At 38.4% G+C, this 13,603-nt stretch overlaps 2 pseudogenes; both read left to right on the top strand.

Moving 5' to 3' along the window:
- The first annotated feature begins 1,777 nt into the window (after positions 1-1,777).
- Positions 1,778-13,366, top strand: LOC103734879 (annotated as a pseudogene).
- On the top strand, positions 10,049-10,772 carry LOC103734869 (annotated as a pseudogene).
- Positions 13,367-13,603: the final 237 nt, after the last annotated feature.

Below are 13,603 nucleotides of genomic sequence, written 5' to 3'. Positions count from 1 at the left end.
GAGAGGTAAGGGTGGGGCCAGGACCAGAAGCGGTGCTCCTTGGGCCCAAGAAAGGCGCTCAGTTGGTCTCGGTGAGAAGGATCAGGAAGCAGTATTGGTTCCCCAGGTGTCTGGGGCCCCAAGACTAGGAATGGCGCAGGTCCCTAACTGGGAGTAGTGAACAGCGGGGGAGATGGAAGGGTGAATGTGGCTTAAGGATTCAAGGCGTGGAGGGCTGCGCTATAGACTTACCCCAAGAGGGCTGAGGATAGGACTGCAGGCTAGGAGAGTTAGCCGGTGGTGCAGGTCCCTGGACAGAGAGAGAGGTAAGGGTGGGGCCAGGACCAGAAGCGGTGCTCCTGGGGTCCAAGAAAGGCACTCCGTTGGTCTGGGTGAGAAGGATCAGGAAGCAGTATTGGTTCCCCAGGTGTCTGGGGTCCCAAGACTAGGAATGGCACAGGTTCCTAACTGGGAGTAGTGAACAGCGGGGGAAATGGAAGGGTGAATGTGGCTTGGGTATTCAAGGCACCAAGGGCTGCCCTATAGACTTACCCCAAAAGGGCTGAGGATAGGACTTGGGAAAGTCCATTTTTATCAAGGCTTTAGCCACTGGTGGGTTGACATGCTCCAGTGGGTGGCTATGCACTCGAGCACATGGGCAGCACAAATTCAACTTGTTGAACTATTGAAATGGACAAGAAGTTGTGAAGGCCTGGAGAGTTGGAAGTGGATATGGAAAAATGTAAGTGGAGTCAATATAATAAAAATATATTGCATGCATGTATGAATTTCTCAAAGATTTAATAAAATACATGATTTGAAACAATCCAATTACTTGTAGAGAAAGTATGTAGAATATATAGTTTACTCATGATCTCTTTACAAAAACAACTAGCTTTAGTACAAAGTCTAAATTATAATTATTATATGCCAGTATACACAGAGCAGGCAATGTTGAATTGTAAGGGACAGGGGGATGGGATTCCACTGCTTCTGTGAGTTTATCTTCTTGAATTACCATAGTACCATACATATTAACTTTAGAGATCATTCTAGTAATTCCTGACAAATTTTGAAATGTAAATACACGGATGCATATTGAAGTACCATTGATTTTTTTTTATCATGATTGATGAGATAAAACTCAGTAAGAAAATACCTAGAGAACAAAGATATGAAGATGAGAGCACTAGAAGGAAGGAAATTATTAAAATATTTCTAAATAAAATGAAAGAGGAATGCAGAGTATCCATTTTCCCAGCTATCTCACTTTGCTTCAGCAAGACCAAGTCATTCAATCTTTCAGAATAGAACTTAAAGAAGAAACAATGAAGGCTGGCAAGATGCTTCAATAAGTGAAAACACCAATACTAACAACATGATTTCGAATCCAGGAGATTGTATTCCTTTCCCACAGTTTGTCATCTAATCTCCAAATGTATGCTTATTCATATACATATATGGAAATAAGTTAATGCAACTTTTTTTTAAATTCAAAAAAAGAATTATTCTGTGTTTTTCCTATGAAGAGAGCCACTGCAAAATATGCATTTAAATCACCTACTAGCATGCCTGTGTGTGAAGAAAATGGAAAAATGTGGGCAAGATATCAGACTAATTAATTACATCACAATGTAAATAATTAATAAGTAATGGTTGTAATTACTCAAGATTCATGAAATGTCTCATATGCTATGAAGACATTAGATAGTAGGAAATGCAAAATCAGTGAGATTTAAATTCTCTCCCTTCAATAAATTGTCATTAACTTGTGACAAAGAAGAAAAATGCATAGACCATGAAAGCAGACCAACATCTTTCACCAAAGAATCACTGGGTAAGTTTTGTGTATTGTAAATTTGCCAGAATCTGTAGGAATAGTACATAATTATTTATTTCCTGATATATATATATATATGTGTGTGTGTGTATAATTTACATATAACTACATTTGTATAATTATTAAATATACAAAACTAATAGATTTAATAATAACCTCTGTTAAGTAGGCATGATTGTATATACTGAGGGTTCCAAAACTCCAGAGGCTGAGGGAAAGATGATCTTGAGTTAGAAATTTACCTGTGCTACATAATGAAATATGTAGTGTGAGGGTGCATGTCAGCAATTCCAACACTTGTTAAGTGCAGGCAGATCATGAGTTAAAGGCCAGTCTGGCTTCTATAATGAGACCTTGTCTCAACAACCAACTCAAACAAAGAAGCAAAAAGACTGCCTTCATTTATGGGTAAATATATACCTTACAGTAAATTATACATTTACAAATTCCATTCTGTACCACCAATTGCATAACATAGCATATTCTTTTAATTTTACAGATTAAGACAACATGAGTTAGAAAAGTAAAATAATTCCCAAGAACTGAGAGGTGACCTTCCCTATCTTTTTCACCCTTCACAGTGTTTCCAATATAATAATATTTGCCAATACTTTGAGAGGGAGTGCAGCCTAAAGATTGGACTAGTTATGCCAATATGCTCTAATTCCTGTAATTGACTGAATTGGAGATACTCCTAAATACAGATAGCTGGGTTGGACACTTCATATCCTTCCACATGCATATCCTTCCCCTCTTACCTAGCTACACATTGCCTTTAGCGTTTTTCCAAAGTATCCATGCCTCCTTCTATCAATATCCTTATGAAATTCTTTCCTTTGTGGTGTGGCCTAATCTACTGAATTTGTTCTAGATAATATAATACGGCACAGGAGATAGAACAACAGTTTCAAGAATAGATTGGAAGACATATCTGTTTTGCTTTTTATTTTCTCAATTTCTTGATATCTCAATGGCTCATTCTAAGGGTTACAGATTTCATATTTTGTGTAACTTTTTGAAGAGACCTTCATGGTAAGCCACTAGTGTTAGCCCACAGCTGGAAAAGACTGTAGTGGTTCTTATATGAGTGATCTTGAGAGCTAATTTCTCCACCCCTATTCCTAAGGTAGCTACAATGTTATATTACAACTTTGGTTGACAATTGTAATACAACTTAATGAAAGACTCTAAGTCAGAGGTACAATGAATAGTTGTGCTGGACTTTCTTGATGGAATGTAATTTTGAGGAAATGATTGCTCTGCTTTTATGATTGTGAGGATGGAAACTAAACCTCGAGTATGCTAGAGACGTGCTCAACATTAGTGTAACACTTCCATTTCTAAAGCTTGGTTTTTTAAGCCCTATGTTTTGAGATAATTTCTACAAAAACTAATAGTTGATACAACATAAAAGTTGTTCCAATATTTATGCAGATTTGACAAGGACAATAAATGGGTTGCTGACTAACAAGAAACACATGAGTACGTGGTTTTTAGTTCCTGAGATACAAAGATATTTGCAGAGTTAAATGTGTGGCCTCAGAAGCCCTACATATTCATGTTGGAGTTTTTAACTAGCTTGATATTGTGCACATCTTGTACAGGTAAAAACAATGGCAGTCATTTCATGTGTGTTAACAGCTAAGTCATATCCAGAGACAGCAGTTCACAGCACTACACCTCATCTTTCAGCTCTTGCATATGTTCAACCATATCACTTGTGATGTCTCCTGAGCCTTGGGGTAGGGGATATGGTAATGATGTCCCATCAACAGCTGAGTATTCAAAATCACTTTTTCTAGGCACTTTGAATGGTAATATGTGTGTTCATTAACCACTACCCACTAAAATAAGATTTATCTCAAAAGTGCAGGAACATCACAAATATATGGATATAAACATAAATATTTATACAACCTAAGTATTATTTATCCCTTTCCTCTCTGTTCCCCTATATAACCCTCCCTCCTCTATCCACAGTTAGAGTACTCTCCCATTTTCCCCTTAATAAGGCCTGTGTCCTGATATCTAACTCTCTTCAGCTCTTTCTCTCACTCTTCCCCCATGGTTCTTTCAGTATAGAATTTCAGAAGCTTACTGAAAAATGCACATAAAATATATATGTGAGTACATGTATATAGCTGAAGGCTATATAACAAAAATCACAGGGCAAGGAAAGGAAACCTCCCTTTGTGTGTTGTTGATCAGTGTTGTCCAAAAGACTCCTATAAAACATGGGCTATTGCCACAGCCATTGACTCACCCAAAAATTCAAGTTAAGACTATTGAAGACAGGCCATCCTTCCTTCGGACACAGGACTTCGAGCAATCCACTTCAGACTAACATGGAAGCCTTCTCCCTGAGGACTAGCTCTCATGGTGTCAGAGCACACTATGCTAACTGCCAAGGGAGAAAATCAATTGATGGTCATACCCAGCTACAAAGCCTATGACCCGCAACAGTGAGCAGCCAAACAAATTTCCTCTACTGGTCCAATAGTGGCACTTTTATCATGGGGTTAACCAACGCTGTCTAATTGTATTTAAGACTCACTTAATAGGAGGGAATCCTTATGTGGTAATATAAACAATGCAAAACACACATGACTGGAGAGGTCATAGAGCTTAGAGAAGAACCTACTCTTGACATTTTCCTAGGCCAACCTAATTTCTTATTATAGTCTAAGTAGGTATCCTTTTATATGCTTTGTTTTGTTTTTGTTTTTTTTTTGGTAAATTTCATTTTGAGTTTTTGTGTTTCATACAGAACATCTTAATCAGTCCTAATTATCTTTATACCCCCTTCCCCATTCGCACCCTCCTATAGTTTTATATTCACCATTAAGTGTAGCTTTCATATCTCATCAAATAAGCTCCTTCCTGCAACAAATAGAGACTATTACAAAATTCCACAACTGGTCAAATGCAGAGAATAAGTCACTGTAAGGTGCCTAGCCCTAAGTGATACATCTCCAATGCGACCTCTACACTGAATGCTCAGGGAACATTGGGGAGGAGGGTTGGTAAAGAAATTGTAAGATCCAGAGGGACAAAACAAGACAGCTATGGCCAGTTTATGTACTCTAGACAGGATACTATATCCATAATGTCTACATAGTATGGTAGCATAACAAGATCTGCATAATCACAAAACCAGTTGATATGCCAAGGTGTATGGGGTGTGGACAATGGCACTGGGACCAAACTCAAAACCTACAGACAATAGATGGATGCTGTGGAGAGAGAATCTGCTTTCTCCAAGGACTAGGTCCCTGTGAGGTTACCTAATCCCAAGTGAGCAACCTGAAACACACAGAGAAAGAAACCCCAGGACATGAACTCAGTATATTGTACAAATATATATTATACATACACACACACATATAAACATATATATGTGTACGTGTGTGTGTATTTGTATATATTTTTGAAAAACAAAAATTTTAAATTCAAAGAATATACATATTTAAATAAGAATTCTAAATAGTTATAAAGGAGTTTGATAACATGTTCATTTAGAAAGTCAACACCAATAGACACCCACCTATAGCCTATGAACTCCATAGACATGGATTTTGATCATGTTTACAGTGCAAAACATGAATTTTGTCCTTTGGAATAGGTCTCAACTCCAATAAAGAAAGTGGTTAATTACTCCCAGAAATTGTCTTGACACTACCGTAGTGATGTGCACATCTTTCCTGGAAGGCAAGCATTATAGCAGGCAGTGTCCTGCACGGGATATGAGCACTGACAGATTTTTCTCTCAGTAGCACATTACAACACTATGAATGCTTCCCAGGGAAAATTTACTAATCAATTTAGGATTGATTTCTCTTTGTTCTGTAACTGAAGTATGTGGTGCCTTCAACAACAGAGTCTTACCTTCTAACTATAGTGGGCAACCATGAGCAATGTGAATAACTATTCTATATATTCTCCTCCTCCTCCTTCCTCCTCCTCCTCCTCCTCCTCCTCCTCTTCCTCTTCCTCCTCCCCCTCCTCCTCCTCCTTCCTCCTCCTCCTCCTCTCCCTCCTTCTCGTCCTCCCCTCCTCCTCCTCCTCCTCCTCCTCCTCCTCTTCCTCTTCCTCTTCCGCTTCCGCTTCTGCTTCTGCTTCTGCTTCTGCTTCTTCTGCTTCTTCTTCTGCTTCTTTTTGGTTTGATTAGTTATGTGGGATTTTTGATGCTTCTGGGAGCACTCTGACCAGTAACTCATAGGAAGGTAACCTGTGCCTGGCAGCAAGATTACCATTCAATAATACATGTCTTCTGGGATCAAAATTTTTCAGTAACCAGGGGTACTTTTGTTAAAACCTCTTTTTTAAAAAAAAAATTTATATTAGTGAACTTACAAACTAATGGAGACTCATAAGGCTTCTTACTAGACCTTTAGTTTTGGTTGAGGCATCCTTTATCTTTCTTTTCCTCTGCTCCCCTGTTCCCATCTCTGTGTAAATCTTAACTTCCCAGTATTCTGTCCTTTTATCTTATAAAGCCTATGTTCTACTATTCCCTCTGATTATTATTTTTACTTGTGAGACTGTAGATTCCCAAGTAGTCTCTTCACATATACTTCATTTAGTTTAGGCATTTGCCTGGGCCTTCATTCCTCCATGGTCATCATGCTAACTTTCTGGCATAACACATCTTCTCCCAGTGTTAGCCGTGTTTGCTTTCATTCCACTTATATTCTACTACTACTCTTACCTAAGTGAATCTCCACTTGCTAATGACCTGTCTCTAGTTTCCTAGCTTCCACAGGTGCTACATGTTAAGCATACAAAACTTGAATCAAAGATGAAAATGTGGGAGAGAACACTTAGTGTTTGTCTTTTAAGTCTGGATGACCCCACGCTGTATAATTTTATCCAGTTCCTGCAATTATTTGAAATTTTCATTCTTTCATTTCCTTCACAGATGAGGAATAGTCTATTGTATCTAAGTATCACATGTTAATTATCCATTTGTCAGTTCATGGGCATCTAAATTGAATCCTTTTCCTACTTATTGTCAATAGAGCAGCAATAAACCTGGATGTTGAAGAATCTCTGTAGTAAGATGTACAGTCTTTTGGGTATATGCCAGGAGTGGTATAGCTGGATCATGGGTTAGATATACTTTTAGCTTTTTGAGGTACCTCCATTTTGATTTCCATAGAAACTGTACCAGTTTATACTTTCACTAGCAGTAAATCGGTGTTCTCCTGTGGCCATATTCACATCAGCATTTGTTTTTCTTTTTTTCATCTTAGACACTTTGGGGTGAATGGAAACTTAATGTAGTTTTAGTTTGCATCTCCTTGCTAGCAAATAATTTTGACCATTTTTATACTGTTTGCTTATTATTTGTATTTCTTCTTTTGTGAAATATTCCTTCAGTGCCATAGCCATTTTTTACATTATTTATTTAATAACCACATGATTAGAAGAAGCATTTCATTACAGCTTTAACATATTCAATAATGCTTTCCAAGAGCAAAGATACATCTCTTTCCAAAGTGGCTGTAAATTTTTAGGCTTACAGTTGAATTAATACAGTTATACAATATTGAACTCAGTATAAACCCTATAAGACATAAAGTTGAATGAGGTTTTAACCTTCAAAAAAGATCTCCATTTCATTTTAACATATACTTTTTCCTACAGAAGAACTCATTTTTAATGCTACTAACACTTAGATGGTTGCACATGTGTTTCTACTCTCTATGTATCTGATTATTACTAGTCACAGTTGGTGACACTCGAATACTTGGCACCTGAGTATGGATATAAAGGCATCAGGTAGATTTCGATGGTAATATTTTTCACCTTTACTAATTAACACGAAGCAAGTTTTTATGCTTCTTCCTCAAATATAACTAATATTTTTATTTGCTAATTTTTTTGTGTGTATATCATACAGAACAGCCCAAACAATCTTATTCATCTATATACCCACTTCCCAAATGGTGCCCTCCCATAGCCCCACACACACACTGGAGCCCAAATACTCTGTCATTCCTGTAACTGTCCACTGTGATGTTGGCGCCCCCAGCCATTCCTCTGTGCTTGTCCATCCACTGAATCTAGTCAGCCTATCTAGAGTTGCTTGTTTTAGGAAGATAACTCTTCCTCATCTAGCAACAATCAGCTGTCAATATTCCTTTAGATAAGATTGGGGTCTGCTGTTCATTTTCCAAGTTCCATGCTGGGTTACTGTCTGGGAGTCTCTTGGGACACCCTGGCCAACAACTCAAAGGAAGGTATCTCCTGTTGGGCGTTGTTTCTTGTTATGTAGCCTTTAGGTATACATACGGGCTCTTAAGAATTATATTGACCCCTTTAATCTTTGGTTATACTTTCCTTTTGGGTGTTTAAGGTGCTACAGTTGGCCCAGATAAACCAATCTAGTTTTACTCTTAAGGCCAGTTGAGGATCTATTCCTCAGGGGTCACATGGGCTTGGGAGGAGCTGGGTTGCTTGTTTTCTTGACATTTAAGGGTTTTATAAGTTTTTTAAAACTATTTTATGTTCATGAATGTTTAGCCTGCATGTGTGTAACTGTATCTGTGCTGCTATGCAATGTCTATGGAGGTCAGAAGCAGATGTCTGTTCTCCTGTAACTGGAGTTAAGAATGGCTATTATCTGCCATCTAGGTGCTGGAAACCAAACATAGGTCTGCTGCAAGAAAAGTCAGTGCTCTTAATTTAATTGAGTCAAATCTCTCGAACTTGATGTTTAATTTATTGAATTATTTATATATTCTAGTCATGAACTTTCTGTCAAATGTATAGCTAACAAAGACGTTCTTTCTGTGGGCTATTTTGTCAGGTTGGAGACAGGTAGTCCTACTGTAGCAAAATATTTTTTGTTTCGTGAGATTCTATCAGTTGTTGGTCTTGCCTCCTGTATTACCAGAATCTTATTCAGAAATTCCTTACCAGTGCATATAAGTCGTAGCATGCTCCCTACTTTTTTCTACAACAGTTTTGGGGAATCAGGTCAAGGTCCTTGATCCATTTGAAGTTTTATGCAGAGTGAGAATTAGGGGCCTAGTTTGTTTTAGTTCGTGTTGAAATTCAGGTTTCTCAGCACCATTTATTGAATGGATGTTTTTCCTCCAATGTACATTTTTGTTATCTTTTTTGAAGATTAGTAGCTATGGATATGTATAATTATATCTAGGTCCTCTATTTTATTTCATTGATCTACCTGTCTGTTTATGTGCCAGTGCCACACTGTTTTTATTATTATGTCTCTTTAGTATAACTTAAAATCTCCTGCAGTGTTCTTTCTGCCAAGAATTTCTTTGGCTGTCTCTGGTCTTTTGTGCTATCATATAAATTTTGAGATTGTGTTTTCTCATCAGTGAAGAAAAGTATTTTAATTGGAATCTCATTGAATATGTAGATTGATTTTGACAAGTTGATCATTTTCACAATACAAATCCTGCCAATTCATGAGCATGATAGTTTTTTTCCATCTTGTAGTGTTTTCTTAATTTCTTTCTTCAGGCTCTTCAAGTTTCCATTATAGAAATATTTTGTTTTCTGGTTAGGTTTATTCCCAGGTATATGATTTCTGCTTGTGTATAACATGAATGATACTATTTCCCTGTTACTGTGATTCCTTTTTTAGTATGTTTGTAATCAGTATACAGTAGTACATTATGGCTATTAGGAGGAGGGCCTGGGGGGATGGGTTAGGAGGTAAGAGGCACTAGGTAGCAGTGATTGGCCTGGAGCAGGGAACCCTGGGGCAGATGTCCGTGCTGCGAAGAAGCGTTTTTACTGCTAGGTGCCCACAGTTCTTCAGTTGACTGTAAAGGTATTAATCATAGTATGGTAAAGAACCAGAAAGAGATGTGAAGGTATTTCTGCTTGGGGTAGAAGTTTTACAGTTCGATGCTACCTATAAGGTTAACTCCAGCCTGCGGAGGAAGTACTGTGTCAAGAGAATGACAGACATTCCCATATCAGAGATAGAGTTTTCTGGAATTTCTGTAGGTATAGCTACAGTGGGATTGAGACCCGTTTGTGAGTTTATGATCTTCACTTTATGCAAAACACTGACCAGGTTATAAACTCTGCAGCTAAGACAATTTACATGTATGTGAGCCTCCAGCCCTGCCCATAATATTCAGGGAACCCAATGGTGCTTCAATAGGTGGAGCCACTCAAGCTTTGCTACAGTGTACAGGTATTATCAAGGCTTAAAAATGGTCAGACCAGTTTTGCTTTTTCAATTTTCTTAAAGATCTCAGGAAACAAGCTCAACAGCTGGAAAATGAACTTGACTTGAAACTAGTTTCCTTCAGTCAACTATGTACAAGCTACAGTCACAGCAGTGCCCAAAGTGGAAGATGCAGAAGTTCTGGCACAACACCCCTACTAAATGGATTGAGCCAAGACAGAATGTTTGAGACAATGGCAATTGAAACTGAACAGCTTTTGTCTTGGCTTACAGGAGTAAACCCCATAAAGTGGCAGAATATACCAAGAGTGCGGGTGTCCTCTTGTTAAATGCAGCACTGCTGCATATGTTGCAGCGACACAGAGTCATATTGCAGGATTATACACATGAATTCCATAAAACCAAAGCAAACTTTATGGCAATACGGGAAAGGGAGAATCTCATGGGATCAGCATGAAAAGATATTGAGTCATATAAGAGTGGATCTGGAGTAAACAACAGGAGAACTGAACTGTTTTTGAAAGAACATGACCAACTTTGAAACTCAGATCACCTGATAGAAGAAACAATAAGCATTGTTATAGCAACAAAAGAAAATATGGCTTCACAGAGAAGCATGCTCAAGTCAATTCAAAGCAAAATGAACACTTTGGCCAATCGCTTTCTTGCTGTGAACAGCCTGATCCAGGGGATCCACCTTAGAAAGCGTTGTTGAGACCCATCCTCCTCGGTGTCATTGGCATCCCTGCCATCCTATTGTTGCTGTCTGCTTTCCGCTGATAGGACACCTCCCGGGACGCTCAGCAAGCACTACCTTCATGTCCTGATCTGGAAAAAGGAAAGTGGGAAGCAGAAACTGACTACCCTGATAGTGAGGCTACCAGCCAGATGAATTCAAATGGAATTGGCCCTGTGACCTGGTCTGATAGAGCTGGAGCCACAGTTTTTCTGTGCTATTTTTTCTAATATACACTATTGTGTTTTTAATTTTAAAAAGGAAACAAACAACAACAAAAAGGCTTTCAGTTGCTTTTGTCTCCCTAGGAGATATGTGAGCAGTTGAGAGCAGAGCCAAGGCTTTGTCAGTATTGAGGCCTGTCAAGCAGAGGGCCTCACTTCTCCCCACAGTGCCAGGTACTCTACATCCAAATACTGCTTTGTTTTCACAGCTAGATGAGTGTGAATAAAAGTAGTTCTCGTCCTTTTATTTAACACATGATGAAGAATCAGATGTCCTTTCCTGGTGGTCTGTGCTGTAGATTTCTATTCTGTGCCCCTAACACTTTTGGCGATCAAGAAGAAATTTCAATTTTCACTGATTCTTTAAGATGCTAATAGACCAACTTCATCATGTTTGAGGTTATCTGAAATATAGAACACTGAAAAATGGAGTTTGTCTTTTTCTCTTTTACCTGTGAGTGCACTGGATTTGACTGTACTGCTGGAAATGCACTTAGAACAGCAGGCCTTGTGTCAAAGAACTAGTCATTGTCTTGATTTTGTTGTTTCCTCCATTGGATTGATATTTGTGCTACAAATGAACTCTCACTTCTACTGTGACAAAAGAAGCAGCAGTGTCTGTCAGTACACCCAACTGTCTACCATCATGTGAAGATTAACAACAGTGACTGAGGGAGGGGAAGGTGATTTTCAGTGTGATCTGTTCACCATGCTACCTGTGGAAGACATTCAGGGCTTGCTCTCCAGGTAGCTCCATTTGTAGGTGCTCTGTGACTTAGAGCAAAAGTATAGCAAACATTGTGTAGTGTGCTAGGAATTCTGTGTTCTGTGCAAATCTATTCATTCCAAATCAGTTACGCTTTTCCAAACCTCCCAATGATGGTTTCACTGTTGAAGGTGCCTGTAACTGAGTCTGTGTCGGCCTGCACCTGTCTTCTGTTGCTGTGCCTGGACAGTAATAGAACTGCAAACCACGCATTGAAATTATTTTCATGTTTAGCCATTTCTCTCTATGTAAGTTGATTGTCTTAGGTGGGCGTGGTGGCACGTGCCTTTAATCACAGCACTCTGGAGGCAGAAGCAGGCAGATCTTTGTGAGTTCAAGGTCAGCCTGGTTTAAATAACAAGTTCCAGGCCAGCTGGGGTTACACGGAGACACTGTCTCAGTAAGACCAAAAAAACATTGATTATCTCATGGAACTGCCAGATACTTTAAAGGTGCCCAACATCGATGCTCACCAAGAGAGAAGGTTGCTGTTCCCCATTGGCATGTGCTGTGATGGTGCCACAGGGAATGAGAGGATTTTAGCATGTAGTTCTTCACTCTGTCCTACTGTGGAGATGCTCTTGTCAGCAGACTTGAAAAACTGCCTCATGGGTAGATTGATACCCAGTCTGGGACAGAGACTGAGAGGTTTGTCATTCTGCTGTTAGAGTTTTACTGCATTCTGAGTATGAAAGGGATTTGATATATTTTTCTTAATTATGGGGTTTATTTTTCTAAATATGGGTTGCTTGATCAGTTTGTTGACTGGAGATGCCAATAAAACGAAGGTTTTTCCCACTGTGAACCTTGAAGAATCAGGGAACTTCATTAATTTATCAGTTCTTTTTTGGAGAACAAAACTCTTCCCTGACGCTTTATTATCTTTGATTTTTCAAAGGGCCTTGACAGGTGGTTGTGCCTCAGGTAGACTTTATGGGACTTTGGTTGTTATATAGTGGGCATATTTAAAATTGAAGTACCATAAATAAAGTTATTTATTTAAATATAAAAATAGTCAACCCCTGGAAATCAGAGAATGCAAAAGGACTTATTAAATCCGGCATTATTGATAACAGTCCACTGATCTTGTAAGAGAATGCATTGATTAATGAAGTTGCATTTGAACTTCCTGGAGGTAACTCAGTCAAAAGATTTTCAGATTCCTATTGGAATAGCCAAAATTTAAAGGTAAAAGAGTCATATAACTCGTTGCTCACTGGAGACTCCTGGGCCACTGCCTAGAAGCTGAAGCTGTGCTGTTGAAAGAGGGAATTCATTGTGAGATGATAACTTTGTATACCATCAAATGAATAGATGTTGAAGCCATAGAAGCTAATGTCATGAAGATGAAGCATCTTGCAACCTAGAGTGATGCTGATTACAATTTGGATTAGGGACTGAGTTGTGCCACAATCAGGAAAGCCCTTCATTCAATTTCCTAGCTAGTCCTTTTCTTCTGTTTCTCATTGCTGACTTCACAAAGATTCTAAAAGTCGACTATGTCCCTCAGTTTAAAGATATCATACCTGCAGCAAAGAAAATATTAAATATCCAATTTGTCCTTGAATATCAATTTATTGAAAATTTTTTAATTTCCATGCTGAAATTTCATCTGAATTGTACAAGACTGTACTATTCACATAGTTAAGTTCTTTCTAAAGCCATGACAGAGCTTTCTCTACAGTTAAGAAATTTAAAATATGTTTGTGAGTGGAAAGGTATCCACCCTCCAGCCCAGGACTTTATGCTTCTTCTGTTATTGTTACCCTGTTATTTGAATAAGATTAATGTAAAACTGTACCCTCTCTCATTAAAAGGACAGGATATGAAAGTCATAGAGTCCTGATGAAGGTATATTCAAAAAAGAAAACATATGTTTTAAAAA

This window comes from Nannospalax galili, unplaced genomic scaffold, assembly GCF_000622305.1.
Source record: "Nannospalax galili isolate Female #2095 unplaced genomic scaffold, S.galili_v1.0 scaffold75, whole genome shotgun sequence".
Lineage (NCBI taxonomy): Eukaryota > Metazoa > Chordata > Mammalia > Rodentia > Spalacidae > Nannospalax > Nannospalax galili.
Note: the sequence above shows the minus strand (reverse complement) of the source record. Positions and strands in the feature narration are given on the sequence as shown.